We start from the raw sequence: 19,203 nt of genomic DNA on the forward strand, positions 1-19,203 counted from the left end.
AATATGATCTCCCCTTTCTGTGTAAGCATCAACATCAGATTTTCTTTATCCCATTGTTTGTGGAATTAGACAACCAGGCTTCTCAGTTCTGAGGCATTCGATCCACATATACGACAAGCTGCAGAGATCTTAATATCCAACTTAAAAGTCCTCTCCAATTATTTTAGAAAATAGGTCAGCTATGAATTTCTCTGGATTCACAGTTTTTAGTTCTGATGTTGCTCCTATATCTATCTTCCAACACAGCCAGTTTGTCACCGAGCACTTTGCGATTGGATTCCACTTACTTCTCTCTCTCTCTCATTTTTCCTAGGGCACGAAGCGGAAGCAAAGCAGAAGCGGACAATGGCCGACAGTGAGGTGAATCGCATTGCAACTGTAGTCGAGGAACTCCAGGCACTCGATGAACAGATTCAGAATCTTCTGTCCAGACGAAGATACCTCAGAGATCTGAAGGCTCGGCTGTTGGATAAACCGTCCTCGCCATCTGTTATCGGCGTAACAGCAACCCCGCGTTGTGCCGCGCAAGTCACCTTCACCCCCGCGCCTCGTAGGAGCGACACCGATGATGACCTCGGTGTATTTCAGCTATGCAGGCGGGGGTTCAAGGCCAGAACACCTCCATCGGCACAGGCAAGCATCGTAACCCAGAACCGGTTTGACCCTCTAAGCGTCCCCAGTTCGCCTTCAGCTCCTGGTGATGTAATTGTGGTAGGTGATTCTATTGTTAGGAACCTCAATATCACTTGCCCTAATAGAAAATCTTTTGTTTCTTGTTTTCCCGGTGCTCGTGTCCGAGATGTGACGAGACGTGCACCGGCGATCTACAAGAACAGGGCAGTTGGAGCCATTGTTATACATGCTGGCGTAAACGACATAAGGCACCGACAGTCGGAGATCCTCAAGGCAGACTTCACTGCATTAATTAAAGACACAAAGGAGAGGACCCCATCGGCAAAGATATTCATCTCGGGTCCACTCCCTCTCGTCAGACGATCAAACGAGTATTACAGTTGTCTGCTTGGTTTAAACAACTGGCTGCAGGGCTTCTGCAAGAATCAAGACATCGGGTTCATTAACAACTGGGACCTCTTTTGGGAAAGACCGCGTTTCTTCAAGCGAGATGGCCTGCATCCGAACAGCTTCGGCGCCCGGGTCCTCTCCGAAAACATATCCAAGGTAATTCGTTTATCTTGACTATCTATCTCTGCTTTTAACCCCTTCCGAAATGCCACTCCTGTGTTTGGTCATGATAATTGTTTAAAAAAATCTTCCATAAAAGTGCGCAACATAAATACTGTAATAACCAATCTTAATGCACATAGAAAATCTAGGCAATACGGCATAAACGCCAATAATTTAATTAAAGTTACTACTTTAGATGAACAATGTATTAAAACTGTAAAAACAGATCATAGATTAAACAAAAAATACACACAGAGCGGCGCTAATAAAAATAACTTAATTCCTGTTCCCTATATCAATAACGCACATAGTATTCATCTCTGCTCCTCCGAAACATTTAATATGGCACTATTAAATATTAGAGCTTTAACTAACAAGACATTTTTTATCAACGACATTATTAGTGAAAAAAAAATAGATTTTATTGCACTAAGTGAAACGTGGCTTAGCTCAGATGGCGCAGCTGTTTTAATCGAATCTGCGCCTCCGGATTACAGTTTTACTCGTGCTGATCGCCAAGGAAAGAGAGGTGGAGGGCTAGCAAACATTTACTCTAGCAGGTTAAAATGTAAAAATATCAGTTTTGGTAAGTTCAAGTCTTTTGAGTATCTCGCCATTGTTATTCAGGGAGATTCTCACGTTCTAGTATTATCCGTGTATAGACCTCCTAAATTCAACGCGTCTTTCTTTGAGGAATTCTCTGACTTGATGTCAAACTTAATTACGAACTATGACGCACCCTTAATAGTCGGCGACTTTAATTTTCATGTAGATAATCAATGTGACCAAAAAGTAAAAGAATTTATGAACCTCCTGGACTCTTTTGATTTGAGACAGCTCGTTAATCAGCCTACACATAAAGCAGGTCATACGTTAGACTTAGTAATTACTAAAGGACTAAAAGTTGATATAAAGCAGGTCATTGATACGGGTCTTTCAGACCATTTTCTTCTACTTTTTAATATAGAAATAATGATAGAAAACACTCATGAGAAGCATATTGTTAAAAAACGCTTCTTTGACTCATCAGCAACTTTAAAACTTACAAACATTCTAACCAATCAGTCCGTTTATAGTGCCAACTATAATAGCGAGGAGAATGTAAATAGTAAGGTGGAAAGATTTAATACTAAAGTGAGGGCTGCTGTTGACATAGTTGCACCTGAAAAGACAGTTAAAAAATCTTCTAGCATTGTTATACCTTGGAAGACCCAAAGAGTGTCTGATTTAAAGAGAACATGCCGTAGAGCTGAGTGTAAATGGAGGAAGACTAAACTAACTATTGACTATGAGATATTAAAAGTTAAAATAACAGAATACAATAACACAGTCCGTCTTGAGAGGCGCTGCTATTTCTCTAAGATTATAAATAACAATGCTAGTAATCCCAGAGTCTTATTTTCGACAATTGATCATCTGTTAAACCCAGGTAACTCAAAGGAATGCCTCCTAAGTACTTCCAGTAAAACCTGTGAGGCTATCGCTGTATTTTTCAATCAAAAAATTAATGATATTAGAAAAAACATAGTATATCTCCCCAACACTAAGGATCCCCCGAAACCCCAGTACTCCATAATAAATAAATTAGAGTCTTTCACTAGGATAGATTTACCTGATTTACATAAAATAATTTCTCAAATGAAACCATCCACCTGTGCCCTTGACCCAATACCAACAAATTTTTTCAAAGAAGTATCGGGTGTGCTTATTGATAATGTTCTTGACATAGTAAATTTGTCATTAGATACGGGGGTCTTCCCAGACTGTCTTAAGACTGCGGTAGTTAAACCCCTACTTAAGAAAAATAATCTCGACCCCTCTGCTCTTGAAAATTATAGACCCATCTCTAACCTGCCTTTCTTAAGTAAAATTCTAGAGAAGGCAGTCATTATGCAGTTAAATGAGCACCTCAATAAACATGCTATTCTTGATAAATTTCAGTCAGGTTTTAGAACAAATCACAGCACAGAAACTGCACTCGTTAAAGTAGTAAATGACTTGCGGGTAAATGCAGACAGAGGCCATTTATCTGTTCTCATCCTCTTAGATTTGAGTGCCGCATTTGACACTATTGATCATAATATTCTTAAGAATCGCCTTAGTCAATGGGTGGGCCTCTCTGGCAGTGTCTTAAACTGGTTTGAATCCTACCTGGCAGGGAGAAAATTGTTTGTTAGTTGTGGTAATTATAACTCAAAGACACATGATATTCTATATGGTGTTCCACAAGGCTCTATCCTGGGTCCGCTGCTCTTCTCAATCTACATGCTTCCATTAGGTCAGATTATCTCGGGACATAACGTGAGCTACCACAGCTATGCTGATGACACACAGCTGTATTTATCAATAGCACCTGATGACCCCAAATCTCTTGATTCGCTAACACAATGTCTAACCTGTATCTCAGAATGGATGAATAGTAACTTTCTCAAATTAAATAAAGAAAAAACCGAAATCTTAGTGATTGGCAATAATGGATACAATGAGGCTATTAGAAATAAACTGGATGCATTAGGATTAAAAGTCAAATCGGAGGTAAAAAGCTTAGGGGTAACCGTTGATTGTAATCTGAATTTTAAATCGCATATTAATAAAATCACTAGGACAGCATTTTTTCACCTAAGGAACATAGCAAAAGTTAGACCTCTTATATCATCGAAAGATGCAGAGAAATTAGTTCATGCGTTTGTCTTTAGTCGGCTAGATTACTGTAATGCACTCCTCTCAGGACTACCCAAAAAAGACATCAATCGTTTGCAGTTAGTGCAGAATGCAGCTGCTAGAATCCTTACCAGGAAAAGAAAATCCGAACACATTTCTCCAGTTTTGATGTCACTACACTGGTTACCTGTGTCATTCAGAATTGACTTTAAAATTCTGCTTATGGTTTATAAAGCTTTAAATAATCTCGCCCCGTCTTATATATCGGAATGTCTGACACCTTATATTCCAAATCGCAACCTCAGATCCTCAACTGAGTGTCTCCTTAGAATTCCAAGAGCAAAACTTAAAAGAAGTGGTGAGGCGGCTTTCTGCTGTTATGCACCTAAAATCTGGAATAGCCTGCCAGTAGGAATTCGCCAGGCTAATACAGTGGAGCACTTTAAAAAACTACTGAAAACACATTACTTTAACATGGCCTTCTCATAACTTCACTGTAATTTAATCCTGACACTCTGTATATCCAATTCATTATAATAACTATTCATTCAAAATTTGTACTAACCCCTACTCTCTCTTCTGTTTCCTTTTCCGGTGTCCTATTGGTGGTGGCTTGTGCCACCACCATCTACCCAAAGCACCATGATGTTCCAACAATGATGGATGGATTAAAAGCCAGAAGTCTGTATAACCATCAGCATCAAGTGACTCCGTGAGAACCCTAACTACAAAGAGGACTATTTCATTTATGTTAGGTAGAATGCCCAAAGGGGACTGGGCGGTCTCGTGGCCTGGAACCCCTACAGATTTTATTTTTTTCTCCAGCCTTCTGGAGTTTTTTTTTGTTTTTTCTGTCCACCCTGGCCATCGGACCTTACTCCTTTTTATGTTAACTAAGGTTGTCTTATTTTAATTTCTTATTTGTCTTTTATTCTTCTTTTCTTCATTATGTAAAGCACTTTGAGCTACTTTTTGTATGAAAATGTGCTATATAAATAAATGTTGTTGTTGTTGTAAAGCTGTTACTTTTTGTCAGCGGCAGATGTCAATTGTTCAGCTTCTTCAATATGAGTTGTAAACATTTGCTTAACTGATTCCAGATGAGCATCAAGTACTCTTACTTTATTCTCAATTTTGCTCACATTTTCCTGTATTTTTTCATTAATTCTTGCTAGTTTTTTTTAAAGTTTAACACAAAGGTAAACCATTAGTTAACCGTGCAACTATACTAAATTCAGTTTTTATAGAGCACAAATTATATTTACAAAATCACAGTGGTACACTTGCTTATTAAAATATTTAAAATAAGCACAAGACTGTAACACCCATCTGACATTAGACAGTCCAACATCTGAATGAACACTAGAATGAAATAGAGATTAATTAGCAATAAGTCACAAAAGCTGATGTGAGTGGAGGAAGCCTATAAGTGACTGACATCTGCCTTTCTGTTCATCTCAATCATCTCTTCCAGTGCGCTTCACAAAATGACTTGCCGATGGATTTCAGATTCGTCTAATATCCTAATTCAAAAATCTGATCACATTCACAGTAATAACTGATTCAAAAAGCACCTTCATATTATACAAATGGAACCCTCCAGACAGCCCGAAGGACATGCAGAGTTCGGTGTCCTTATAAATATTCAAACCGTCCAATTTTAATTAACTCAACGTATGAAGCTGAAAAAGAAAACCCTTCACATTTTTGCATTGTGTACTACAACTAATTATTATTAAGGACGTATGCACCAAAACAAAACAACTTGGAGCCTTTTATGGTACTCACCATGTCAGAGACCAGGTGAAAAATGCACTTTGCCTATCGCCCACACACTGTGATGGGCAATGTCATTCACCTTCTTCTAAACAGGACCTTCTTGAACTTTGACAGACTTGCAAAATGTAACACAAATATTCCTGGGGTATATGGAATGCAGATCTCAGTGTAACTATGTGACATTTCACTGTCAATCAAGCCCTACCCATCTTCAGCATAATACGTTACTGCAATGCAGTTTTCATCCATTTCCACCTGTTTGCTGATGCTGCGACATGATTTGTGATTCACATATGTATGCTCATGCATACTTGGGGCAATGACCTCTATGCCATCAATCACACCAACAACTCCATCAAAATCAGCAATTTGAATAAATTCATCTTGATTTAATATTACCTCTCACAGAATGGTGGGGAAATGTATAAATCTACCTACTACCTCACATGTTGTAAGGGCCTTCAAAGTTTGGTGCAAAATTCAAGAAATATTTGGTTGGCACCAAGGTTATTATAGTTTTGCCTTTTTATATTAGTTTTTATTTCTATATTTTTTCTGACCTTAGTTGGAAATTCAGTTTAGTTTTAGTTTTCCTTCGTCGTGTATTTTTAGTTTTAGTGTAGTTTTTATTTCACAAAGACATTTCTATTTTATTTTTATATATATTAGCTTTGTTTTAGTTTTAGTAATTATGGCATGGAGCACCTATGGAGTTAGTTTTGTGTCACAATCAGACAGAACTGTACACTTAACAGATTTGGATATGAGTTTAATGCTAGTGGAAGCTTACTACACTGCCTGGTTTACTATCTGATTTTGTTTTTGTCTGATAGAAGCAAGCATAATCAAAACTAGACACTGAATATGAACAATTTTACACAATATTAAAATTTTTAAAATATTTTCTCATGAAAATCACAGGGGCTTAGGAAGAACAAGGCTCTTAGACTTGAATGAGTGTGCAGACCCCACCTAGCTGTATTGAGGGAAACAAAGAACAACAAGCATGTAGTGTCAAGGTTAGGGGCAGTGAGTCTTGAATAGACCACCATAAAGGACAGTAAACCCATAATGAGCAGAGCAAGAGCAGGTAATAGGAGTACGGACAGGCATAAAACAACAGAGGCACCGTCTGAGATTAAGAACAACATATACATTATCTAAACCAGTTTATCCAGAGTAGGATTGCAGGAAATCTGGAGCCTACCGCAGCAGGTTTGGATCGAAGGCAGGAAAAATCCCTGGTATGCAATATGTATGATAAGGCTGATGTTAAGAACAAAAAGAATATGATATTTCAACTATCTATTTTGAGACAGAAAAACATTGTTAATTATTTTATTTCAGTTTACGAAAATGTTTTTTTAATAATAGTTTCAGTTTTGATTTTAGTTTTCGTTAACTATAATAACCTTGCAAAGAAGGCGGCATTCCTGCTACCTTCAATGTCCTTCTCCAGAAACCCAATCACCAAGCTTGGACCGATACGAGCAACCACACTCCGTAGTAGATGCAGTAACGATAACCCTCATAAACTTAAAATTAAAGTTTAACACAAAGAATGTCATGTTATACACATAAAATATACTTACACATTTTCCATACAAGGCCTCGAAGATACTTCCAGCTAAGTTGCTCCTGACTATACGTCCCGTTTTGAACGGCAACATTCCGTTTTTAGGTAGCCTATCTAAGCACAGGGCGTCCCGTTTTCAGAGTGAGAGCAACCCACTGTAACAATTTCAAAAAATGGCGTGAAAAATCAAAAAATCTGACGGTAGCGTCTAGTAGCGTGGTGATGACGGCGCACGCGCAATACATCTCACATGCAAGTCGGTCACAACACTGCTAGCTCGCTCCTCAGTTGCTATTACGCATAGACAGCTTGCGCATCTTTCTTGACGATTGATTAATGTCAGCAACGTTCCATCAAGCTGTGTTAAAGATAAAGGGTCAGAGTATTTCTGCAATTGAAGCCATGAAGGAAATAAATCAACAAAGACAATTTGGCCTTGAAACAAAGTACTCTGTTTCTTCCCCACTCCATTCGTAATTTAATGGCAAAATTGCAAGAAAATGGCTGCATTGGTGTTGACGAAGAATATATGAAAACTACAGCTGTTGAGTTCTATAAAATAAGCAAAGAATATTTGGAGCAGTGGACTTTGTTCTGTGAAGAATTAGAAATATTTTAATGGATGGATTTAACCAAAATACCTACATGGGAAGAAATTCAAAGTGTAATGGATGTATTGATTGAAAAGGGATTTATTAATTGTAACCAAGCTACAGAAGTATTTGATGCGTATTCACTTATTTCTAACTACATTACACCGCAAAAAGTGACAGAATGGAACACTAGGAATGTTTCAACCGAAAGTCGTTGGGTGGAATTGTTCAAACACTTTCACACCAATTATTTGAATCATACCAACTTTCGTATAATTATTGAATATATTTTATGTCTGCCCAGCACTAATGCACCCGTAGAAAGGGTCTTTTCTCTTATGAATAAGTTGTGGATGATCGAAAAAACACAGTTGCAAGTCTCAGTTCTTAAAACAATGTTAATTACCAAAGTAAATTTTAAGAAATCCTGCCAATAATTTCATTCTTATTTGAAATCAACACCAAATATACTTAAGCAAATTTGTTCTTCAGAAAAATAAGACCACATAAATTATTTATTTTCACGTGTTCATTCCTGTTCTTTTCATTAATAAATAAAAACTATGAAGAAATATGTGTTTTCTTGAATACACATACTATTACCTAAAAATTAGTAGATGTCCCGTTTTGAGGAAAAAAATAAATGGTCACGTTACTCCTGACGCAAAACAATACCCAGGCAGTTCTTTCGACCGACTTTTTCTCAAGCAGACTCTGTTGTTGACGTGTTGCCACTTCCAGATAAACCGACACTTGCGCAGTCGAACCTCCGGAAAATCCCTAGCTTGCCTTCATTGCAAGAGAAGGTAAATGAGCAGACGTGTTCGTGACGAATACGGCTGAAAGGCTTACATTCTTTAGTGTCAAATCTTTTTCACGTAAAATACCACGAGTGTGTGACTCACTCCTTTTGAACAGATCAATGAGGGTTTTTTGTTGTGTCACCCTGACTGTAAAAAAAAAAAAACAAATCACTTCAACATGCTACTGCTGCCCACTTAAGGAGACCTAGCAAAAGAATATGCTTTCGTAACTAAACAATGTTGAAATTACAATAGTCAGTTACTAATTTATCTCACGTTAAAATGTCATTTATCTAGTTAATGCGTGTCCAAAGCAAACTGTACAACCAAACCTGAAGCACAAAAGTATATGTAACCTCTCATGATCAGTTATGCCATTGTAAGAATCAAGTTTGTTCTTTATTAGTCAATCTTTCAGTCGATATTTATTTTAAAATCCCAAAATATATTAAAAGAGCCAATGAAGTGTGCTGCTGTACACATATATTAGTCAAAGTATAAACAGTGCCTTGAACAGTAATTCAGCTCCAAAACTATTTTTATGTTATTGCCTCAGATTTAAAACTTAAAACATATTCAATGAGGAATTTTTCTAGATGATCTACAGAATTGTTTGTATTATGCCAAAGCAAAAGAAACAAAAAGAAAAAAAATCAAAATTGATAAATTTAGAAAGTATTTGTAATTATAAGGCTATAAATACTTCCTAGCTTGCTGAGCTCCCGCAGTATGGCAGAGATTTTCCACAAAGCAAACCAAAATAAAGACAAAAGATAATTCAAAACTTGGCAGGGACATAATAATATAGAAGTATAGATTTGGGAAAGGTACAAAACCATATCAAAGACACTTAACATAGCTTAAAGCTCAGTACATTCCATCAAATGCAAGTAGAAAAAATGTAAAACTATAGCCACACTGCCTAGTTCAGGCCATCACTCTAAATTAAGTCGCCTAACAGGAGCAGCACTTGTCAGAGAGGCCAATGTGATGCCAGTTGTTATTCCAACTGATGTGCAGAGTATTTGTGATTGGAGAGGATGTTCCCTGCTTAACAGTCTCCAAGGCATTGTGCAGAAAGGGGCCCTTATAAAAGAACAGAAAGGAAAAAAACCCTGTCTGAAACAATGTGCTCACCTGCAAAGAATTTTCAAAATACTGTACATTGTCACTTAAAAGGTCATGCAGAGATGTGGCAGAAAATTGTGTGGTTTGATGTGACTAAAGAAGAGCTTTTTGGCTTGGAGACTAATCAGTAAGTGTAGTCTAATTCTAACACTGCACATCATCCAGGTAGCACCATCTCCACTGTAAACTGTGGTGGCAGCAGCATAATGTTATGTGGATGACTTTCAGCAATATGGACTGGTAATGTGGTTAAGAAGTTAGTCTTTCAACAAGACAATGACACAAAGCACACTGTCAGAGCAGCAATCAGCCAGGTAACCACATTGAACATCTGTGCCAAGACCTAAAAAAATTATCCACCACCATTCCCAACTAGCTTGGCACAGCTCCATTGTTTTGGAAGGAGGAATGGGTAAATTTATTTCTATCATTGTGTGAAAAATTAATAGAGTCTTCTCCAAAATTGCTACTTGCTGTAATTGCAGCGGGAGGTGGTTCAACCAAGTGATGAACAGGGTTAATAATTTCTTAAAAATTGCTGACATTTCAGTTTTAGGAATTCAGTTTTTAATGGCTTTCTTTTTTATGGCCGCACTGTGAAAAAAAGCTTTTGAGTTACAAATAAAAATTACAGGTCAAATTGATCAAAATCACAGGTTGTGACAATTATTTATTTGGAAAAGGAGTTTGGGGCTGAATGCCTTATCAAGACACTATGATGGAGTCAAAATTCTGATTTCATGTGTTCAAGGATTTTACATACTTTAAGCATCCTTGAACATAATTTCACCAATTTCAAAGTTATGTTCTTTTCTGTGGATGCCTGTGTGCTAGAATGTGATACTCTGGACACAGCAGATTAAAAAATGACTTAATTGATCAAGATTGAGCACAGTCGGTAGCACTGTAAAATGCATGGAACCTGCTGATTTTGAGTGAAACCACTCCAGTTGATTTATAGGTTAATTAACAATTACTAATTGGCCCTCTGTGTGTGTGTTTGTGTGTGTGTGTGTGGCCTATGATGGTCTAGTAGTACACTGTTGAGTTTTGTCATGATATACTGCATATAACATTAAATTGGAATAAGCAAGTCTGAATATGTTATGAGATTTTGTGTTTTATTGCATATTGGCCAGTAATACAGTATTTATTTTTTACAAAAATCACAGAATTACTTAGGAAAAGTCATGTTTTGGACATGTCAGAGTTAAACATTGGAGTACAGAAATGTTAATTGACTTTCTCAAAGTTTCAGAATTAATTCAAAGTAGCAACTAAATCAACAACTATATAGTTTTTGATCAACTTCCAGTAATGCTTGTCCACAATGCATTTTTTTCTCACTTCTCAACTTTAGTCAGTCCTAGCCATCAGCAGCAATGTCCACAAGAAGGGGAGTTAGGACACTCACACTTGAACTAGGGAAATTTAATACAGACTCCAAGAAAGCTGTAAATAAGTATAAAAAGTTGATTTATAGCAAATATTGCTTATCTTAAAAATGAAAAATTGATTTCGAAACATTTCATATTTCATGAAATTCAGTACTTCAGATTTGAAAACAAAGCAATTGCGCAAGGAATCACCTAAAGCCGGTAGTACATTTGAAAGAATGGTCATCATCTCGGTACAGTAATACATTTGATATCCACCTGAAGACCAATGCCGACTTTGCGGCTGTCTATGTTTAAAACAATCTCAAAGCTCCTTATTTATTGGTTCATTGCTATGATTGACAATGACGCAAAATAAGCAAGCAGATCATTGATTGGCCACAACAATGTCAATAAACTGTCATTGCAACTCCACTCCTCTGTCTCATGTACAAGAATGACTTTTAAAAACAAACGCCAGGGCAAAACGTAAAAACTCTTATGGCCTAAATTTAAACCGTAACGATTGCAAATTATGTAACAAACCTACATACTTTGCTGGGCATGTAACAATTAACTGCCATTTTGGAATAAGGAACCAATATGGAGACTTTATGCTTTTGGCAAATAACAACGAAGAAAAACAATTTCAATAAATAATCATAACGAGGATCTGACTGCATTAAACTAATTATATATTGGCTTGAAACTCGGATACGATAGGGCCCTACTCTGACAGAGTGAAATCGGTATCATACTTTTTTCTTTTTTTACCGTGTCAATGTTTAAATCTCGTAGCAAAGTTATATGAAACCAAAGAACTGGCACATACCCAAATCATCACTGTTGCAAAGCGGTATTCTCCCCGTGGCCAAAAAAGTTACCAACACTTTCATTTCGGCTGTCAGTGCATGAATTCTTCGCATAGCTGGAGCAATTATAAGATATATGTTACAAATATTATTCCATCTCTGTCAAATTGATATCTTTTTATGAATTAATTGTTGTCGTGTGTTTCCAAAACTATTCAATTCTTCTCCAGAATGGGTGTGAATGGCATCTTCTGGCAGCTTTTAGTGAGATAGGACAGCTCATGAGCTCTCCAAAATCCTGATGAATGTAGGAATCCTAAATTAGATACATTGATAAAATGATATAATTCGTACTGCTAAAAATAGGGCTAAATTTGTGATACTCTTTGAGATTTTTGATCCTGTTAGGCCTTTTCCTACACTGAGATGCTTGATAAACAAGGGCACTAAACAGACCTTGGATTATGCAAGTTGGAGAATGCTATGCTTCATATTTAAGTTTATTATGTGCAGTTCTTTTCTTTGTTGCCTGTTTAACTCAGTAGCTTCTCTCTTTCAAATCAGTAAACAGATGCAACATAAATGTCTATGTAATAAATACCTATATAATTATTGGCAAGGTGGGTGGATCAACACTTCTACGGACTCCCAACGGAACCTCTTGTATCACTGCTCTTCAGTATCAATTTGTTCCTAACAGGTCATTTCATATCAGTTAAATTTTCTTCTGGAAGGCCCCTGGACACAACACAACACAGATTCACAGCAATTTAATTCAAAAATCAGGTAGCCAATAATCACCTATATACAGCATTACCATCATCTCTCAGTGAACCTCTAGATATCAAATTACACTTACCTAATGAGACCTTTCATAAAGAGGATCTTAGGGCCCAAAGAGAAATTTTTGAGGGCATCACTGCTTTCTAGCAGGACATCACTCTTTAGGCCAAAAAGCACAGTTGAGAACTTGAGGGAAAAATAGTTGTAAAATAGGCACCTGGAAAAGAATAAGAGTTTCATGTGATTGTTTACAGCACATTAACTTTGCAGTGGTGCCCAGATAGTTTTAGCTTCTCTCATCAACAAGAGTACTAAGCAGCATTTACTGTAGATCCTGGCATAGAGGTAGAATGAGATTTATAACAAAACTATGACAGTTTTTATAATAGAAAATGGAGATACTGTAGATTTGTCCCCTTCACTGAGTGGCAGTGCACTGGGTGAACTGTCAATGCTCCAAGGCACAAAGCTATGATATCCACTAGCTACATGAAAAGTAATTGAGCTTTTTCCACGCATTTTAAGACAAGTACTCAGAAGTTTCTTTCACACAATTAGAAGGTTTTACTTTTTCAGTATGAGTTTTTAGACAAAATGTTTTTTACATACCATTCTATTCTGCAGTCCCCAGCTGATCTAGATGAACAAACTTGAATGTGTAGGGGAGGGATGATGGTTTAGCTAGTGGTCTGATAATGCAATACCAATAAGGTCCTACTTTAATGAGTAATCAACTGTCAGACTCTCATGCCTGAATCACACTTGACAATTCAAGTATGGAACATCTAAAGTGGAAAATTAAGTCAATGATTACTCATTTTGATGGACTATCCTCAATACTTCCCTATCTATCAACCTGCTCATGTAGCATGGCCTACATTGACATGGTAACTAGAACAGTTAAATTTATGACGGCAGTTAAAGACACACAGCAGTCAGTGGAAGCTGGAGACATATCAAAGTGCTGCTGTATGGTAATCCAAGCTTTATCTGCTGTCCCAGAACATGACCCAAAATTCAGGAATAAGAGATAGATTCATGTAAAGTACCAAACAAACATCACACAAGTGTAATCATTCAGGGCAGATGCAATAAAAATAAAAAAATAATGACAGATTAATCCGTACTTTAAGTAGTACTTATTTTTATTATATGTAAATGTTGCTCAGTCAGGAGATTTTTTTTAGATTGGGAATATCTTCCATCACAAGTGCATCACAAAAAAAGAAAGACAAAATGATCAATAAATTATGTGGTAACTGGGCATTGAACATTTGACAATTTTAGCAGAAGTAGTCTTGCTATATGTCCATGCTAAACTCACTTGATCGTTTTCAGGGTCATGAATAACCAGAGCCTACTTTGGTAGCATATAAAACAAGGCAAGACGCAAGGTTGGATAAAGCACCACTCTATCACAGGGTCATTCACAGCCACCTTCAAGACACCACCTAACCTTACAGAATATCTTTGGGATGTGGGAGAAAAAACATGCCTTAATTTTAAAATGTGTTGAAGGGCTTGGCTTAGGATCACTGGGAGATAAAAAACATTCCATCTTTAAAACTTTTAAACACATAAACAGGCACCATAGAATCATTTTAACAACAGGAAATCTCTCAAGCAATGATACTGAATACTCATACATAACTGTCCTGAGAAACAAGCAAGTAACTGTACATTCATTTTTATACGTGCATGCTTTGTCATTTTCTTAAAGAGACAAGATGCACTGAAAGGGTTTAACAGCCGAACTAATAATCCATGCTTCAGGATTTAAAAACAAAACCATCTAAAAAACAACCTGCTTTTCAAAGGTAGGTTTTTAAATGAAACTAAACAAAGTAATTCTGGAGCAAATGAATTATACTGTATAGTCTGGTGAGAAACAGGGACTTTAATGCAAACAAAAAATGCATATATACTGTAGTATTTAGGAAGAAATTTAAAATAACAAAGGAGTATTTGCTTTTAGGATTTTAACCTACTTGGCAGAAAAACACACTTTTACTAAACTGAAGTATGAACAAAAAGAGCAAAGTGTAAATGGATATCAGGGACCTTAATGCACCCATGCAGAAAGTTAATATTTCCCATGCCACGCTCAAAGAATGCTCAACAAATGAACATTCACTGGATAAACAATAATATCAGTCTTCGCTAGAAAGAACTCTTTGTATCAAAGTGTCAGGAAGGTAAACCAAAACATGCACGACAATGAGAGAAACAGGCAATTCAGTCAACCCTGAAACACAAAACCAACATTTCTTGTTTTTTGCCTACTAATCAATAAAAATAATTATAATAATGGGGAGTGTTTTTGTCTTTGATGGTGATGAAGCTTCAGTGTCAAGTTGGTAAGACAGATGTTGGCACTTATTAGCTTATCCACTCATTATAATAAAAGAAGAAAGCTAAAGTAATCCAAACCACCCTTGTTAACATTTTGGTTTTGAAGGAGTTTCACGGTATTGCACAATCTCTTGTATTTTTATCATATAAACTAGTAGATTGGAATAAGACAATGAGAAAAGGAAATACTGGAAAAATAAAACAAAGAAAGAAAGCATGTTCCTATACTTCAGCTCTGTTTACAGCTCACAGTCTTTTCCTTTTTCATTTGTAAGTAATATCTCATATACTGTACATCATTGTTTTCATTATGTCTTCCCTCTGCCTTATGACTTCCGAAATGCAGGATTCTTTGAAAAAGAATGAAAATGCATGATATACGTGAGGACACATTCAGTCATCAAAGTATGATGAGTGATCAAGCAGAAATCTGTCCAACAAGGATTTGAAAGAGATGAAGGAAAAGAAAGGAGATGTGAGACCAAAAAGAGGAAAGTAAGAGCTTGCTGCCGTTCCAAATGCTAAATCCATAGCCTTTCTCAATTATGTCCCACTAAATCTGAATTACTTACACTAGTAGATTAGAACTTCATAAAGCTGCAACAGTGTTTTTTAGAGACCAGTTTGTCTCCAGTGATTTATGTGGTATTACTTTGGGAAATGCTGAAGACATTTTTAAGGGTACAAATGATATAAGTTACATAAAAATAAATTGCAGACTAGAAGGATATCGGAGCCAATTACTCAGACTTCAAGGACAAATCAAGAATCTGCAACTAATCAACTAATGATACACTTTACTACAAAAAAAAAGGTTTTTACTACAATTAATTTATAGTCATGCCATCGTTATTCTGAACATGTTAAAAAGGCCTGTAAGAACAAGAAAGAAATTGTTTATTATCATTATTAGGATACAATTAAGACAGTAAACTCCACAGAAAAAAGGTAAATTACTGGGAAAAATGACCTTAAGCCTATGTGGAAATTACAAATATTTCTAAATTTCTTATAAAACTAAATCTCATTCTATTACTCTTTTCTAAATGGAGAATAAGGGAAGATAAAATGAAAAGCTAATTAAAGAATGAGATCATTTAGAAAGAAAATGATACAATGATTGTGAAACTGGTTGGAACAAAAATCTTCAGCCATGGAGGTGCCCTAGGACTGGGACTGGAATACACTGATCTATGAGTGTTACTAAAGACCTTATTATTGGATAGTCATCCATTCACCAAACCCTTCATCTTACTCTACTTGGGGCAATTAAAATTATTAAAATGAAGATCCTACCAAAGCTCAAATATCTTTTACAGAGCATGTCTATATATTAACAGATCATTTTCTTTACTGTAGACTCAAATACATTTTTTATGTGGAACTCAAAACAGCAACATATTCAAAAGACCACTGTAATGAGATCTAAGCCAGAAGTGGTCAAGAAGTGGATGCTGCCTAATTGTCAGGTCTAGAACTGGGCTGTAAATAAATAAATACATGAATATTTTTTATATACACAATACGCCATAAAATTAAGGAATGTTCATTGAGACACAGAAAAAAATTTTATTAACAGTTTGTTTAGTCAATATTAAACAGTAATATTAGAAAATAACCCCAAAGAACATCTACTTTCTTGATTTTAAAACATTTTGTTTTACAATAAGCATTTCAGTTAGCTATACTATTTTCCAATAAACTGGTGAAGTCTAAAATCATTAGGTTGAACTGCATGTGTATCCAGTGTTCATTGTAGCGCTGCGCTCTGGCTTTTTATTATTTGCATATGTAACTTTCATAATTTGAGTAATATGCTTATGTCTTCAGTGAAGGTAATGAAGTTGGAGTCTTAATCCTGCCTTGATTATATGAGTGATAAATAACTGTTGCTTGAACAGTAGATGTATTCAGTACTTATTTTGTCCAAATTTATTTATAACTTTGACAGTTCATTCTTACACTCAAGAATATTAGTATTAATATTAATCATGCATGCTCAAATAAACCTACATCTATCATACTTGTCCTCAGCCGAGCTTTCACACTTGTCACTGTGCTGAATGACTTTCTCACAGTGCAAGCCATTACACATGATGTTATAACAATACAAATTGGCTCACATAATAAAACGCAAAATCTGTGGACTTAGGTCCAAATTCTAGTATTTGTATGTCCAGAAGCAGTTGGAAACAACTGTAATGTTTTAATTTTGCTTCATTAACTTTTGAGAAAGTTCAGTGCCTTGGGTCAGAGCATTTTATGTATTATACTGTGACATGAACTACTAGCAAACTATGTACTCAAGCTGCTGCTGTGCCCTTGAAAGCCAGATATTGATGGGTTTAATGAAATGTCCAAACAATCAGACTATACATGCAGATGTTTCCAACAAGGAATCTTCTGCATAATATAAAGCATCTAAAATACTAATTACTTACTTCTTTAATATTTAATAGACTCAATAGTGTGTATGTTTAGTTGCAGTACAAAAGTTTATTCACTATTGGAGACCAATTACATTTCCAGCTACACTGGAATATGGGCATTTGCTGTGATATAAACAAATGTAAAACAGATAATGAACAGATATAATGCTTAGGAAAATAAAGTAAAGCAATTTTAAAGAAATAGTTACTTACTGAATGAAAAACTGAAGTGTGTTTGGGTGGTGACAGGAGAGGATATTGAACGCGTAGATACTCTTCAATAAGGAGTTTTCTTTGTAAACATTTTTCATTTAGTAATGAGGCAAAAACTAACAAAAAAAAAATCAAAGGCCTAACACTATTAAGCAGTTCAGAATATGAGGGTATTGATGTGAATATTGTGAGATTTCGGAGACCCTGATAACCTCTCAACTGTGCTATGCACAGAAATGCTGTTAGCGCAGGCAGTGAATGGTTGTCCACCACTGGTGCAACTGGAAGTTCACTGGCTGGTTGCATGGCTGACGCGGGGAGCATTTAAAAACAGCCACTGACCTGGCCCTGCACATACTTCCTGCCTCCTCTCTTGTGCCGGAAGTACATGTTAAATATAATCCGCCAGCAACCAAAATAAATTAATGCTCAGTCAATATGTATTCTGTACCTTAAGCAATACTGTCTACTTCTACGGAACATAAAGATAGTTTTCCCTGAATCTAATAACAATTTTTTAAAAAATGTAGACCTATGAAGATGTCAACAAGCATCCACCTCAGCAGGTATGTTTGGAGAATGCTCTTTCATATATCTCTGACAGCTATGGATCTACTCTATCTGTGTAGGATATCACAATAGATCACACTTCCACAAGTACTAATTTTGCTTAAATGGAAGTAGACCTAGTAATTTTTCTCCTGCTCCCAACCACATGAGTAAAGTCTAACCACCTTCATCTGCTCATAATTTTCATGTTTAGTCCCATACCACAAAACCTTGAGTTGGGTCCTTTGAGAATACAGACCTCTAACTGGAAGAATTCCAACTCACCATGCCCATGACTCAATGGAAAAGTGTTGTATTGTACAAATTTGAACTGGAAAAGATTCAAATTTCTATGTGAGGAACTCATCAATTTTACAAGTTTTAAAATATGACAAGAATTTATTAGTACTATTCTAAAATAAGCATAGCAGGTCTCTGCTAAACCTTGTCTTAATATATTAGAGGAACTACATTAGATGGTATACTCATCATAATCTCAAAATTTGGTTGGAGACAGAATTAACTTTTCAGTTTGATGGGAATTTTTTTTTTTAATACAATGTACATATTACTGTATTGACTGTATGTTTTACTGAAGGAAGATGACTGTGTTCTGTTCTGTCAGTAATAGTTATTACCTCCTTAGCGTTAGACTTAAGCATCACTGGGCTTTAAAAACAGTACTAAAAGCATTAGTCCCAAACATCACTCGGGCAACTGTACAGACGTATCTAGCGTAAGAGTTAGACCCAAGAATTACTTGTGCTGTAAAAATGCCAACAGCGTTAGTGCCGAGTATTGCTTGGGAAACGATAAAGGTGTGTCATGTGTAAGTGACAGGGGAGTGTTACTCATGCAACGGTGCAGACACTACTTCTACTAGCCTTGTGCATTTCTGTATCTCACCATGCTTCAAGATATACCACACAAACAATACATTTTGATAAAAATAATGCTAATGCAG

Source organism: Erpetoichthys calabaricus, chromosome 13 (assembly GCF_900747795.2).
Source record: "Erpetoichthys calabaricus chromosome 13, fErpCal1.3, whole genome shotgun sequence".
In the NCBI taxonomy this organism is placed as follows: domain Eukaryota; kingdom Metazoa; phylum Chordata; class Cladistia; order Polypteriformes; family Polypteridae; genus Erpetoichthys; species Erpetoichthys calabaricus.